This window comes from Hemitrygon akajei, chromosome 11 (genome assembly GCF_048418815.1).
Source record: "Hemitrygon akajei chromosome 11, sHemAka1.3, whole genome shotgun sequence".
Taxonomy (NCBI): Eukaryota; Metazoa; Chordata; class Chondrichthyes; order Myliobatiformes; family Dasyatidae; genus Hemitrygon; species Hemitrygon akajei.
Window position 1 is genome coordinate 130,565,701 of NC_133134.1, and position 13,478 is coordinate 130,579,178.

Here is a 13,478-nt window from a genome sequence, read left to right on the forward strand (position 1 = left end):
GTTTGAGGGTAGGTGTTCTTACATAGAGGGAGTAAAGCAAAAGTTTACCTGAATGATTACTAGGATGGCAGGACTGATTTATAAGGAGATATTAGATTGAGCCTTTATTCACTGGAGTTCAGAGGCCATGTATGTAAATTTATTGCAGTTATATATTTTAATACTAAATGGATCAGGGATATAAGAATAAAGCAGGAAAGGGGTACTGAAGTTGATGATCAGCTATGATTCTGAGGATGCTGGACCTGACCTGAAAGGCCAAATGGCCTGTTTCTCTTCCTATTTTCTATGTAAGATCAAAGTTTGGACCCTACTTGAGCCTTCAATGGATGTGCAGCAGTGAAGGTTCCACCTTCTGGATAGTGCCATCACTAGACTGATGCTCTTGAAGTTAATTAATTATATTTTCTAACCAATAAAATCTCTGCCACCTCTTCCTTTGGAGAAGCATTTTGCTGGTGTTTATTACTCTCTCCTTTCAAGGGCAAAGTGATTATTGCAAGGTGAGCTCTGCTAGTTTGACACATGGTTCCCATTGAAAACCAGCACTTCAGAAGCTCCTGCTTTTTCAGAGGTTTGCAGAGGGAAGGTTGAATTCCACATGTGACTTTGTATCTATTGTGTATTTTATGCATAAATACACAATCAAAGCTTGAGCTTCCAGATTCTAACAATAACAACTTATTGTGCATCATCTGTATTAATATGGCAATCTTTATCAAGTTTAAAAAAATTATCTGGTTTCCTGAACACTGCTGGTTCCACATACACGTTCGCGAGCTGCAGAATTTCTATATAGGACAGCTATGTAGTGTTAGAAAATTACCTAATGTTTTTATAAGTTGTTGTTTTATCTTTACAAACCTAAGAGATTAAAATAATTATTAGTCAATTAATACAAAGTAGATTTTATCCAATATTGTGTATTATTTTAATTCCAATCAATAACATTGAGAATTGAGATCTATTTTGGGGTGATGAAGGATCTCGGCCCGAAACATCAACTGTTTACTCTTTTCCATAGATGCTGCCTGTCCTGCTGAGTTCCTCCAGCATTTTGTGTACATTGCTCTGATTTCCAGAATCTGCACATTTTGTCCTGTTTCCCATTCTGACATGTCAGTTCATGGCCTCCTTTTCTGCTATGCTGATGCTGCTCTCAAGTTGGAGGAGCAACACTTCATATTCCATTTAGGTAGCCTCCAACCTAATTCCATGAACATGAATTTCTTCAACTTCCTGTAATTCCCCCCCCCCCCCCTTTCCTCTTCTTCTTTTCCCTACTCTGGCCTCTTACCTCTTCTTCTCACCTGCCTATCACCTCCCCCTGGTGCCAGTCCTCTTCCCCTTTCTCCCATGATCTTCTCTCCTCCCATCAGATTCCTCCACCTTCTGCCATTTTTCACTTATCACATGCCAGCTTCTTACTTCATCCACCCTTCTCCACCCACCTGGCTTTACCTATCACCTTCTAGCGTGTTCTCCTTACATGCACACCCCCCCCCCCCCCCACCAGCCCCAGCCCACCTTCTCATTCTGGCATCTTTCCACCCTACCTTTCCAGACCTGATGAAACGTTGACTATTTATTCATTTCCATAGATGCGCTTGACCTGCAGAGTTCCTCTAGCATCTTGTGGTGTTAAACAAGGTCACGTTAAGGGAATCCATCTTAACATCACGGATTAAGTCCTATGGTGATCAACAACTAGTGAAGGGGGCAGGATTATGTGAATCCCAGACTGGCCTCCTGTCCACCTGAAGATCCACCAATAGACAACCCCTTCGGAGAACATCATAACTGACTTGAGTGATTGCTACTACTACCACTGAGTTTCTTTCCAATTAATTAATCTTTGCCACTCTCTTTCACTACTTAGTAGGCTTTATACTGATTAAGTTACTTTTTACAACCGCTGCTCACACTGCCTTTAAAAATATTCATTTTTAAACTTTTAACCATGTGGAATAACTGAAAGGATCCTTAACAAAAATGCTGATATAATGCATTTTTGTTTCATGATTACAAAACAGACTGTCTATTGTATAGGATTATTAATCATCACATAAATTTTGAAACTAAACTTATTACTCTACTATGATGATGGAATTGTAAGTATCATCTTCGTGTTTTACACTGTAATATTACTTATAAAATTGAGAGCTAAAATAAAGTAAATTCATATATTTTGAAGTAGGATTTCATAGTCACTAATCAAGTAACATTAAATTAACAATGATCTTGGATATAAATAGCTTCAAACTAATGGATTTTGCCTTTGAAAATGCACTCTCTGATATTTTCAATCTATTTTCCCCTGCTTAGTCATTTCTTCTTCCTCCTGTGCACCAACAGCAGCCTTGCCCTTGGGGTTTAAGTTACTCTGAAAATGAATAAAAAGCATTTTAATTACGTTCAATTTATCAGCATTTTTTTTCAAATTACCTTTTTTTACAGATGTATTAAGCTATCCTTATTGTTGAGCCTAATTCAATTGGTATCAACTACCTCAGACACCTAATTTATGCCATAATTATATCTATTTTTTCAGCTGGTTGGCCAGTGTGAATTTTTTTTCTCTTTAGATTCGGTTTTCCCACTTTCATTTTATGTTGCTGACCTTAACACACAAATTAAAAATGTCTGAAACCAGAAAGTTTAACTGAACTTGAGGTGTAAATTTGTTACAGCTTGAACCATAATTAAGTGGAATTAATCATAAATTAAATTAGTCAATCTAATTAGCTGTCATTCACAATCTGCAACATTTTATGTCTTTGACAGATTTTGGTTTCAGAAGTGCATTGATTTGTTATAGTACTCCATTCTACTAAATTCCTGCTCTGGTTAAACAGAGAGAAGCTCCCACCACACAAAGAACGTTTTATATAATGGACATTGTGTGAACGCATGGTGAACTGAAATAATATTCTTTGATTTTCTATCAGGGTAGTTGCAGGGTAGTCTCCAGCTTCTTAATGAAATAAAAACAAAAATAATCTGTTCAGGCAGCTTTTGTGGAAAGAGAGAAACAATGGTTCAAGTCAACGCTGTCTTGTTGGCGCCAGGATTTATTAAGTAACAGCAGGGAGATCAAGCTTAGTTGGAAATTACAGCAGTCAGTAGTGAAAATTGTAGACAAGAGATGGAGCACATTTGTTTTTAAATTGAGTGCAAGCAGAACCAGAATGAGATGGAATTCACTGCTAAGAAACATTAAGGGTGCTGATATTTTAATCTATTTTCCCTTGCAGGTGCTGCAATTCAACCTCCTCCCATTCTTCATTTAACGGTATTAGCTTATGTTTCTGTTCCTTTTCTCTTCCGTGTGCAGAACTGTCTGTCCAGAATTTTTCTTTGGTTTTATTAGTTACTATTTATGGATTCACCCCTTCTTAATTTTAAAGGCAGATTTTATGTCAATTTGCAGCTTTCTCTTTTTCACAGAAGAAGATCTATACCATTCAGACTTATTTGAATGTTAGAAGTGCTAAGTTCCCCTTTGGAATGCTAATTTGGGTGTTCTCTGCCAAGGTTGGGGTTCCTGCAACCAAATATCTCGTCTGATGCTGCAAGGAAAAATGGACTAGAGCAAGGGAGATTTTGTTGGCTTCTACCCCGAAGGCTGAAATAAAGGCTAACTGCAAGAGAAGACAGGAACTAGTTTTTCAGCCTGGGCAACAGGTCTAGTTGTCGACTCAGGATTTGCCTCTCCGAGTGGAGTCCAGGAAATTGGTGCCCAAGTTCATTGGACCCTTCAGGATTCTCAGGAAAGTAAACTTGGTGGCTTACACCTTGCAGCTCCCCAAGACCCTCAAGATCAATCCCACTTTCCACATTTCCAAATTAAAACATGTGGATACAAGCCCTTCAGCCCCACCACCATCAGTTCTGCCGCTGTCTAGATTTGTCGATGGGGAACTGGTCTTCACTGTGATAAGGATTTTGGATTCAAAAACTCTTCGGGGTGTTTGGTAGTTCCTCATGGACTGGGAAGGGTTCGGACCTAAGGAATAGTGGTGGGTTCCTGAAAGTGACATCTTGGATCCGGCTCCCATCCCTGACTACCAGCATCATCTCTCCGAGCAGCCAAGGCCATCAGGAGTTGGCCACAGGGGAGGGAGCCCGTTACAACACACAGCCAACCACGCCAGCTTCTGGGGTTTAGATGCTCTAACTCTCTGGAATATGGATGGTTGGCAAGGCCCCTTTAAAGATTTGGGACTATCCCACTAATTGGTAAATCATGTTTTGGGCACCAGGAATTGAGTATTTAAAGAGCACCTGAATCAGTGCTCAATCGTAAGCCCAACCAGAGATATCACCCAGCATTTTGTTTTGTGCTCAGTTCTCGATTTAGTTTTATTCTGTGTCCCGATCCTAGCCTCGGAGCCTCCAGCATTTGAGTCCAAACTATTCTCATCAAGGACTCTTGTCATACATTTAGAATGGAGATGAGGAAGAATTTCTTTAGCCAGAGCATGGTGAATCTGTGGAATTCTTTGCCGAGACCAGGGTGTATTTAAGGTAGAGGGTGATAGGTTGTTGGTTAGTCAGGGTGTGAAAGGTTACAGGAGAAGACAGGAGAATGGGGCTGAGAAGGAAAATGGATCAGCCATGATGAAATGGCAGAGCTGAATCAATGGACTAAGTGGCCTAATGCTGCTCCTCTATCTTATGGTTTTAATATTACTAGCACTTCCTCAGTTGTAATGTAGATATTTTCCTAAGCATCAGTATTTTTTACCCTTAATTTCTCTAGATTCCACAACATTCTCCATAGTAAATACAAATGAGAAATATTTACTGAAGGTCTCAACCATCTTTGGTAATTTCACACATACAGTACATGACCACACTGATCCTTAAAGGGGCCTATTCCCTCTCTGGTTACTGTATGTTTTGTATCACCAGAAACAAATCGAAAGAAAAACACAGGAGCTGGGATATTTCAAAGGTTTCAAAGGTACATTTAATGTCAGAGAAATGTATACAATAAACATCCTGAAATGCTTTTTCTTCACAACCATCCACGAAAACAGAGGAGTGCCCCCAAAGAATGAATGATAGTTAAATGTTAGAACCGCAAGACAACCCCCCCTCCCAGCTCCCCTCCCTCTGGCGTGTAAGCAGCAACAAGCAACGATCCCCCCTCCCCCCTCCAGCAAAAAAAGGATCGGTACCCACCACCAAGAACTCAGGTGCACCAAAGCAACAGCAAAGACACAGACTTGCAGTTCCCCAAGGACTTCTCGCTCACCTGGTATTCGACATACCACTGTGTGTGTGTGTGTGTCTCTCTCTCTCTCTCTCTCCCCCCCCCCCCCCCATCTCCATTTGTAGGTCGGCCTCACCCAAGTCCACTTTGCTGAAGTGTTTCCCTGCAGAAAGGTTTGCAAACTTATCCCCTATCCTGGCCAGTGGGCATTGAACTACTTTCAGTATCAGGTTGATGGAGACCTTACAATCACCAAATGTCCTGACAGACTCATCCTTTTTGGCTACTGGGACCACTGGTATTGCTTAGGAGCTCCACTAAAACATGGAAAGAATTCCTTCAGCCTCTATGCAATCTAGCTCACAGCTACTTTGTCACAAATGGTATAACCAGATGGACTTTGTAAACATTGGGTATAGCATTTTCATTTAGCACTATTTAACCCTTGATGTGTTTGAGTTTTGCAATGCCATCCTTGAATACTGCTGTGGTATCATCCAGTTCCTTCCTTAATTTGCTTTCTGTTCACTCTATTGCAAGATCAGTTTTTGAATTCTTTCTTGTGAGATTCCGCAACTTAAATAATTTGTCAGTGCATCATTAAGTCCATCACTGAACTGACAAGGCTCAGACAATTTCCTCAATTTAGCCATGTAAGCTGTAATAGACTCCCTAGTTTCAGTTAGTTTGGTTGAAGCATTAAAACTTATAAGCAAACTGCATGCTTTCCCCCCATTGCACTCAGCAACACTGACACTCATTTTTCATCAGCTGTTTCATTTATTTCAAACTACTGCTCAATTCATTCAGTAAATATCAACCAGTTATCTGTTGAGCAATCAAACGCACCTATGTTTTCAAAGTAGCCAGCCATTTCTGCTTTTTTAAAAAATATTATTATTATCACCCAGTACCCACTGTTTATCAACCTGTGGCCATACTTGTTGCTCGTTAATTTGGTCTGTTGTCTGCCTTTTTGTTAACTCCAATGTCTCTCTCCACTTCCAAAGAAAAATCTACTGCACTTCAATAGGTAAATAGTTGTCTTGGGTTCATTTTAAAACTTCCTCAATGCACTGTTATATCTTGTTATAACCTAATTGAAAGAAAAACACGAACCAGGATATTTCCCTAGTTAGTTTTGCATTCCTTTTTTTTTAGTGAGGTGTTCCGATATGATGCAGTGGCGTAATCACATATGTTATTCATGTACTTCTCACATATAACCTGTAATGAATTTTGTAAACAAAGAATGCTTAATTAAATAATATGTTTACAATATTACTCAAATGTTACTGAAATATTAAATACATTCCAGTTACCCTTTAGTTCTTAGTAAATTTTTGGAATTTCTTTGGATTCTCCTTTACATTAGGAGCCAAAGCTGACTCATATTCTCTTTCTGCCTTCCTAACTTCCCTCTTAAGTATATTCCAGTACAGGAAATAGCTGGATAGTGAAAATATCAGACCATATAATTTGTTTGAAATTTCTGATTTTCAATTCCATCTGACATTTCATTGAAATTTGATGATACACTCAGTGGCCATTTTATTAGGGACACTGTACACTTGCTCGTTAATGCAAACACCTAATCAGCCAATCATGTGCTAACAACAATGCATAAAAGCATGAAGACATGGTCAAGAGGTTCAGTTGTTGTTCTGTCTAAACATCAGAATGGGGAAGAAATGTGATCTAAGTAATTTTGACCATGGAATGTTTGTTGGCACCAGTTAGGATGGTTTGAGTATCTCAGAAACTGCTGATCTAGGATGTTCATACACAGCAGTCTCTAGAGCTTATCAGAAAAAAAACAAAAGAACAAAAAAAAATCCAAAAAGTGTCAGTTCTGTGGAAAAAAATTTGCCTTGTTAATGAGAAGTCAGTGGAAAATGGCCAAACTGATTCAAGCTGACAGGAAGGCGACAGTACATCAAATAACTACATGTTACAACAGTAGTGTGCAGAAGAGCATCTCTGAATGCAGAACATGTCATTCTTTAAAATGAATGGACCACAGCAGCAGAAGACCATGAAAATTTTGTTAGGTACAGGAGATAGCTAATAAAATGGTCACTGAGTATATAACAGAACAAGAATTGTGCAAACTGTTCTGGGTTCTGTGCAATTTTCTTTACATTTGTTTGATTCCAACAGCTATCAACCTCGTAAAAGATAAACAGAAACAGAAAATGCTGAAAGAATTTACTAGGTCAATCATCTTTTGAGGAGAGAGAAGAATTTTACAGATCAAGGTCCCTTCATCAGAACTGGAAAAGTGAGAAGACATTTGAGAGGAGAAGGACAGGAATAATGAAACATTCACAGTGAATATCAATGGTAGCCTGTAGACTAAAGTTTTAATCAGCCAATTTAAAAGATGTACAATATGAATAAAGCAATACTAATTATTTTTCTAACTGCTCATGATATGAAAAAAATCACTGCGTACGGGGGTGCACAGGACATTGTGAAGTTTTGTGATCACATCAAATTCTAGGCCCAATTTTTAAAGTCAAGAATTTGGTAACACATACATTAATAATCCTTTGAATATCATCTACTGAAATGATAAAATATAAGCCATCGAGAAGGAATTGTCCCAAGATAGCATGGTTTCTCAAACTTAATTATTAAGCAAAAGAAAAGTGATATTTTCCAGCCTATCAAAGTTACTGCAATGATGAAAATAACCAGTGTCTAAGAAGAATTTCCAAAAAGGAACATTGAAAAAATACTTTGGTTTCTTTTCTCAATAATTAGGCAAGTTATGGAAATTTTACTGGAGACACTGCCAACAACAAAAAGTCTTCATGACATCACATCAGACATTTTTACAGGTCAATAACTAATAGTGCACTCAACTTGCAATCATTAAAATCTTGCAAGCCAATGAAGTTTGGTTATTGATCCACTAAGTTTCCAATGGGTCTAATTTTCAGCAGCAAAAGCTGATCAAAAGAAATCAAATCAGTGTCAGCTTAGTCAGGACAAATTAAAGTTTGGGAGGTGCTTTGCAAAACATTACAATCCCACTCATACTGTAACCTCTCTGAATCTGGCTGGTGCAGAGTTCCAATGAAGTTCAACATAACTTCAAGAACATCATCTCGTTGTCAGATTTGGCACATTATGGCCTTCAGAGTTCAATGTGCAGTTCAACAGCTACAGATAATTCCTGTATCTCTCATTTCAGCAAGTCAGGCAGCATCTATGAACATTTTATTAGATTGAAACACTTCCACCATCTTTCTTTATCTGGCTTTTTCAACCTTCTTTTCCAGTCCTGATGAAGGGCCTTGGCCTACAACATTGACTGTTCATCCCTCTCCATAGATGTTGCCTGACTTACTTAATTCCTCCAGCATTTTGTGTGTGTTGCTCTGGATTTCCGGCATCTGCAGAATCTTTTGTACCTATGGTAAAGGAAGCAGTTGAGTTGAGAAGGGGAGTAGGGAAGGATGGAGAGTTGACCAAGGTGTAACAACGGAAATGGTCCTTTCAGAATGCTGAAAGATGAGAGCAGGACAAAATGTGTCCAGCAGTGATTTCATATTGAATGAAATGGAGATGAAAGTGAAGATCGGGAGGACCAAATCCTAGCTCTTGGTGGGTGAAAGGGAGAGCTGAATTGTAGGAAGTGGAATAGAAACCAATGAGAAAATAAAAATAAATGAACTGTAGTTATTGAAAGTCTAGAATACAAACAGGAAATGCTGGGATTGTTCAGAAGGTCAGGCTACATTCATGGGCAGAGAAGCAGAGCTGATGTTTCAGATTGAAGATTGTTTGTCGGAACTGGGAGTGAGACAAGCAATCTGCTGGAGGAACTCAGCATCTATAGGGAGAAGGGAAATGTCAATATTGCAGGTTGAAACCCTGCAAGCTGCTAGAAGAATTGAGGAGTGGGGATATGTTTGATAACATATGAGAATGAACTCATCCTGATAAAGACAGTGGGTGTAGGAGGAACAGTGCCTGGGCCTCTTACTATGGAAGAAGAAAAGGACTTTCCAGCCATCTTGGTGTGGCATGTGTGTGTACAGTTCAGCATAGGAACAGTCACTTTAGCCCACAAAATCTGTGCCGACCATGATGCCAATTTAAACTAATCCCATCTGCCTGCAAATATCCCTCCTGGCTATTCATGTGGCTGTCTAAATGCCTCTTAAATATTGCAATGTTATCTGCTTCCAAAGCATAGGGATTTGATGTCCAAATAAACCGGTTTCCAGCTTCTTGGTCAGCTATCAAGCAGTAAGTTGTACCATCAATGTAAGCGGGAAGAACCTTGTACTTAGAAAGCTGTAGAAGGACTTAGGCAAGTGGGATTAGTGTAGATAGGCATTATAATCAGTGTAGGTGAGGCTGGCTGATAGGCCTCATTTCTGCGCTGTGTGTGTTCTATCATTCTGACTGAAAAGAGGAGGAAAGAATGTTGTCATACCTGAAAGAAATAATTTCTTTGATTCAAGAGCACACTCCAGAATTGTTATCAGAATCCAGTTTATTATCACTGCTACAAATCATAAAATTTGTTCTTTTGTGGCAGCAGCATACTGCAGGCAGAACAAATTATAATGTTACAATAAAAATAAATTAATAAATAGTGCAGAAGAAGAATTGCGAGATAGCAATCATGGGTTTATGGATAGTTCAGAAATCTGAAGGCAGAGGGGAAAAGGCTGTTCCTAAATTACTTAGTGTGGGTTGTCAAACTCCTGTGCTTCCTCCCTGATGGTAGCATTGAGAAGAGACATGTCCTGGATGGTGCGGGTTCTTAATGATAGATGCTAGCTTCTTGAGACACTGCTTTTGGAAGATGTCCTCAATGGTGGTGAGGCTTTTGTCTATGATGGAACTAGCTGGGTCTACAATCCCCTAAAGCCTCTTGCGACCCTGTGCACTGGTGATGCAACCAGCTAGATTGCTCTTTACCGTATATCTATAGAAATTTGCTGGAGTCTTTGGTGACATAGCAAATCTCCCTAAACTCATGAAGTTTAGCCACTGTTGTCACATGTCATTAATATGTCAATATTGTGGACCCAGGGTTGGTTCTCTGAGATGTTGATGCCCAGGATCCTGAAGCTGCTCATTCATTCCACATCTGACCTCTCAGTGAGGATTGGTGTGTGTTCTCCCCACTTCCCTTCCCGAAGTTACAATCAATTCCTTGCTCTTGCTGATACTGAGTGCAACGTTGTTGTTGCAGCACCACTCAATCAGCTGAGCTATTTCACCCTTGTATGTCTCCTTGTCACCATATGAGAATCTGCCAACAATGATGCTGTCATCAGCAAACTCATAGTGTTCAAGCTGTGTCTGCGCACACAGTCATGAGTGCAAGGAGAGAAGAGTAGTGGGCTACTAATCACCATCCTTGAGGTGACATGCATTGATTGTCAGAGGAGATGTTATCAGTAATGCATTCTGACCGTGGTCTCTCGATGAGGAAGTCAAGAATCCAGTTGCAGAGGAAGGTACAAAGGCCTACGTTATGAAGCTTGTTGATTAGTACCAAGACTATGATGCTGTTGGACGCCAAGCTGTAATCGATAAACAGCAGCCTGGCGTAGTTATTGCTGTTGCCCAAGTGGCCCAAAGCCCAGTGGAGCGCCAGTGAGGTTGCAACCGCTGTAGACCTAACAATGCTCTTCCAGAACAGAGTATTTTGTACTATCTTCTGCTTTTTGTCAGGCAGCATCGGCAACAAAAATGCACCCCTTTTCATTGAGCTTAATGCATTCTATTCAGCTCTCAAACAGAAGGGGACTGGAATGTCAGCAGCCACCAATGCACCTTTACGTGTAGTCACACCACAGACATAAAACCAGTCTTCCAGAAAGTGAACCCACAGCAAGCACAGGACCCAGATGGTGTCCCTGCCCATGTCCTTAGATTCTACACAGATCACCTGGCAGGGGTATTTGCAGACATTCATCAGCTCTCTCTGCTTCAATCTGAAGTTTCCACCTGCCTTAATCATCCCAGTAGCTATGAAAAACAAGGAAGTGTGCTTTAATGAGTACCGTCTGGTCAATCTAATATGCACCATCATGAAGTGTTTCAAGTGACTGATCATGCATGTATCAAACCCCAGTCAATCTCAATACGCTGTAATTCCTCTTCTGCTGAAACAGAGCAGACACCATCTCCCTGGCCCTTGCACTCATCATTGGAACATTTGGACAATAAAGATACCTACAGCAGACTACTCTTTATCGACTATAGCATCACCTTCAATACTGTAATTCAAAGTAAATCTCCATACTCCTGGACCTGGACTCAACACCTCGCTTTGCAACAAGATCCTTGACTTGACAAAAAGACCACAATCAGTATCAGAAAATCAACTCCACCACAATTATCATCAACACTGGGGATCCAAAAGATTATGTCTGCAGCCCCCTACTCCACTCCTTGTGCACTCACAACTATGTGGCCAGATGCTGGTCTAACTCAGTCTACAAGATTTCAGATGATAGAGGGCATATCTGAAATAACGAGTCAGAATATAGGAAGGGGATATACTGTAAACCCTAGTGATGTGGTGTCATAGCAAGAGTCTTTCCTTTAATGTTGGAAAAACAAAGGAGCTGGTCAAGAACAGGGTGGGGTGCCGTACATGCTCCTGTTAATTTCAATGGTGCTGAGGCCGAGAGTGTTGAGGGCTTCAAGTTCCTAGGAGTGAACATCAGCATGTCCTGGTCCAACTGCATTGATGACACAGCCAAGAAAGCTCAACCATCCTTATTTCCTCAGGAAGAAATTTGGCAAGTCCCCGTTGGACTTCACCAGTTTTTACTGATGCACCATGGAAAACATCCCACATGGATGTACCATGGCTTAATATGGCAACTGCTCTGCTCAGGACAGCAAGAAGCTACAGAGAGTTGTGGACACAGCTCAGCACACCACTGAAATCGGCCTCCCCTCAGTGGACTCTTTCTACACTCATTGTTCAGTAAAGCAGCCAGCATAATCAAAGATTCCATCAACCCCAGACATTCTCTCTTCCCCCTCCACCTATTGGACTGAAGATACAAAAGCCCAAGGGTGCGTACCACCAGGTTCAAGGGCAGCTTCTATCCCCTATTGTAAGACAATTGGACAGATCCCTAGTATGATAAATTTAACTCTTGACCTCACAATCTATCTCTATATGACCTTGCACCTTATTGTCTACCTGCACTGCATTTTCTCTGTAACTGTAACACTTTATTCTGCATTTCATTTTTGTTTTCCCTTGTACTACCTCAACGCATTGTGGTAAGGAATTGATCTATATGGCCAGTACGCAAGACAAGGTTTTCACTGTCCCTCTGTGCATGTGACAATAATCAAGCAATTCACCAATTTACAAATCTGAAGTATTTTACATTTGGTACAGGATAGATAGATAGATAGATAGATAGATAGATACTTTATTCATCCCCATGGGGAAATTCAACATTTTTTCCAATGTCCCATACACTTATTGTAGCAAAACTAATTACATACAATACTTAACTCAGTATAAATATGATATGCATCTAAAATCACCCTCTCAAAAAGCATTAATAAATAGCTTTTAAAAAGTTCTTAAATAGTTTACTAAAATACATTGAATGTTAACTTAAGCTCAGTCCTAACCCCGGCACTTTAACATATCTTACCCCTGGCGGTTGAATTGTAAAGCCGAATGGCATTGGGGAGTATTGACCTCTTCATCCTGTCTGAGGAGCATTGCATCGATAGTAACCTGTCGCTGAAACTGCTTCTCTGTCTCTGGATGGTGCTATGCAGAGGATGTTCAGGGTTTTCCATGATTGACCGTAGCCTACTCAGCGCCCTTCGCTCTGCTACCGATGTCATACTCTCCAGTTCTGTGCCCACGACAGAGCCCGCCTTCCTTACCAGCTTATTAAGACGTGAAGCGTCCCTCTTCTTAATGCTGCCTCCCCAACACGCCACCACAAAGACGAGGGCGCTCTCCACAACTGACCTATAGAACATCTTCAGCATCTCACTACAAACATTGAATGACGCCAACCTTCTAAGGAAGTACAGTCGACTCTGTGCCTTCCTACACAAGGCATCTGTGTTGGCAGTCTTAGTGTTTGGTCACATGGTGTCCAGTGATTTCAATCCATTTGGCTCTTATAAAAGTTTAATTTGTATTTATGGTCTTATGACTAAAGACCTTCAGGTGAGTTAGACTACATTTGCCAGAAAGACAAAGAATTAGATTGTGAACTAGATACAGTTTTCAGAT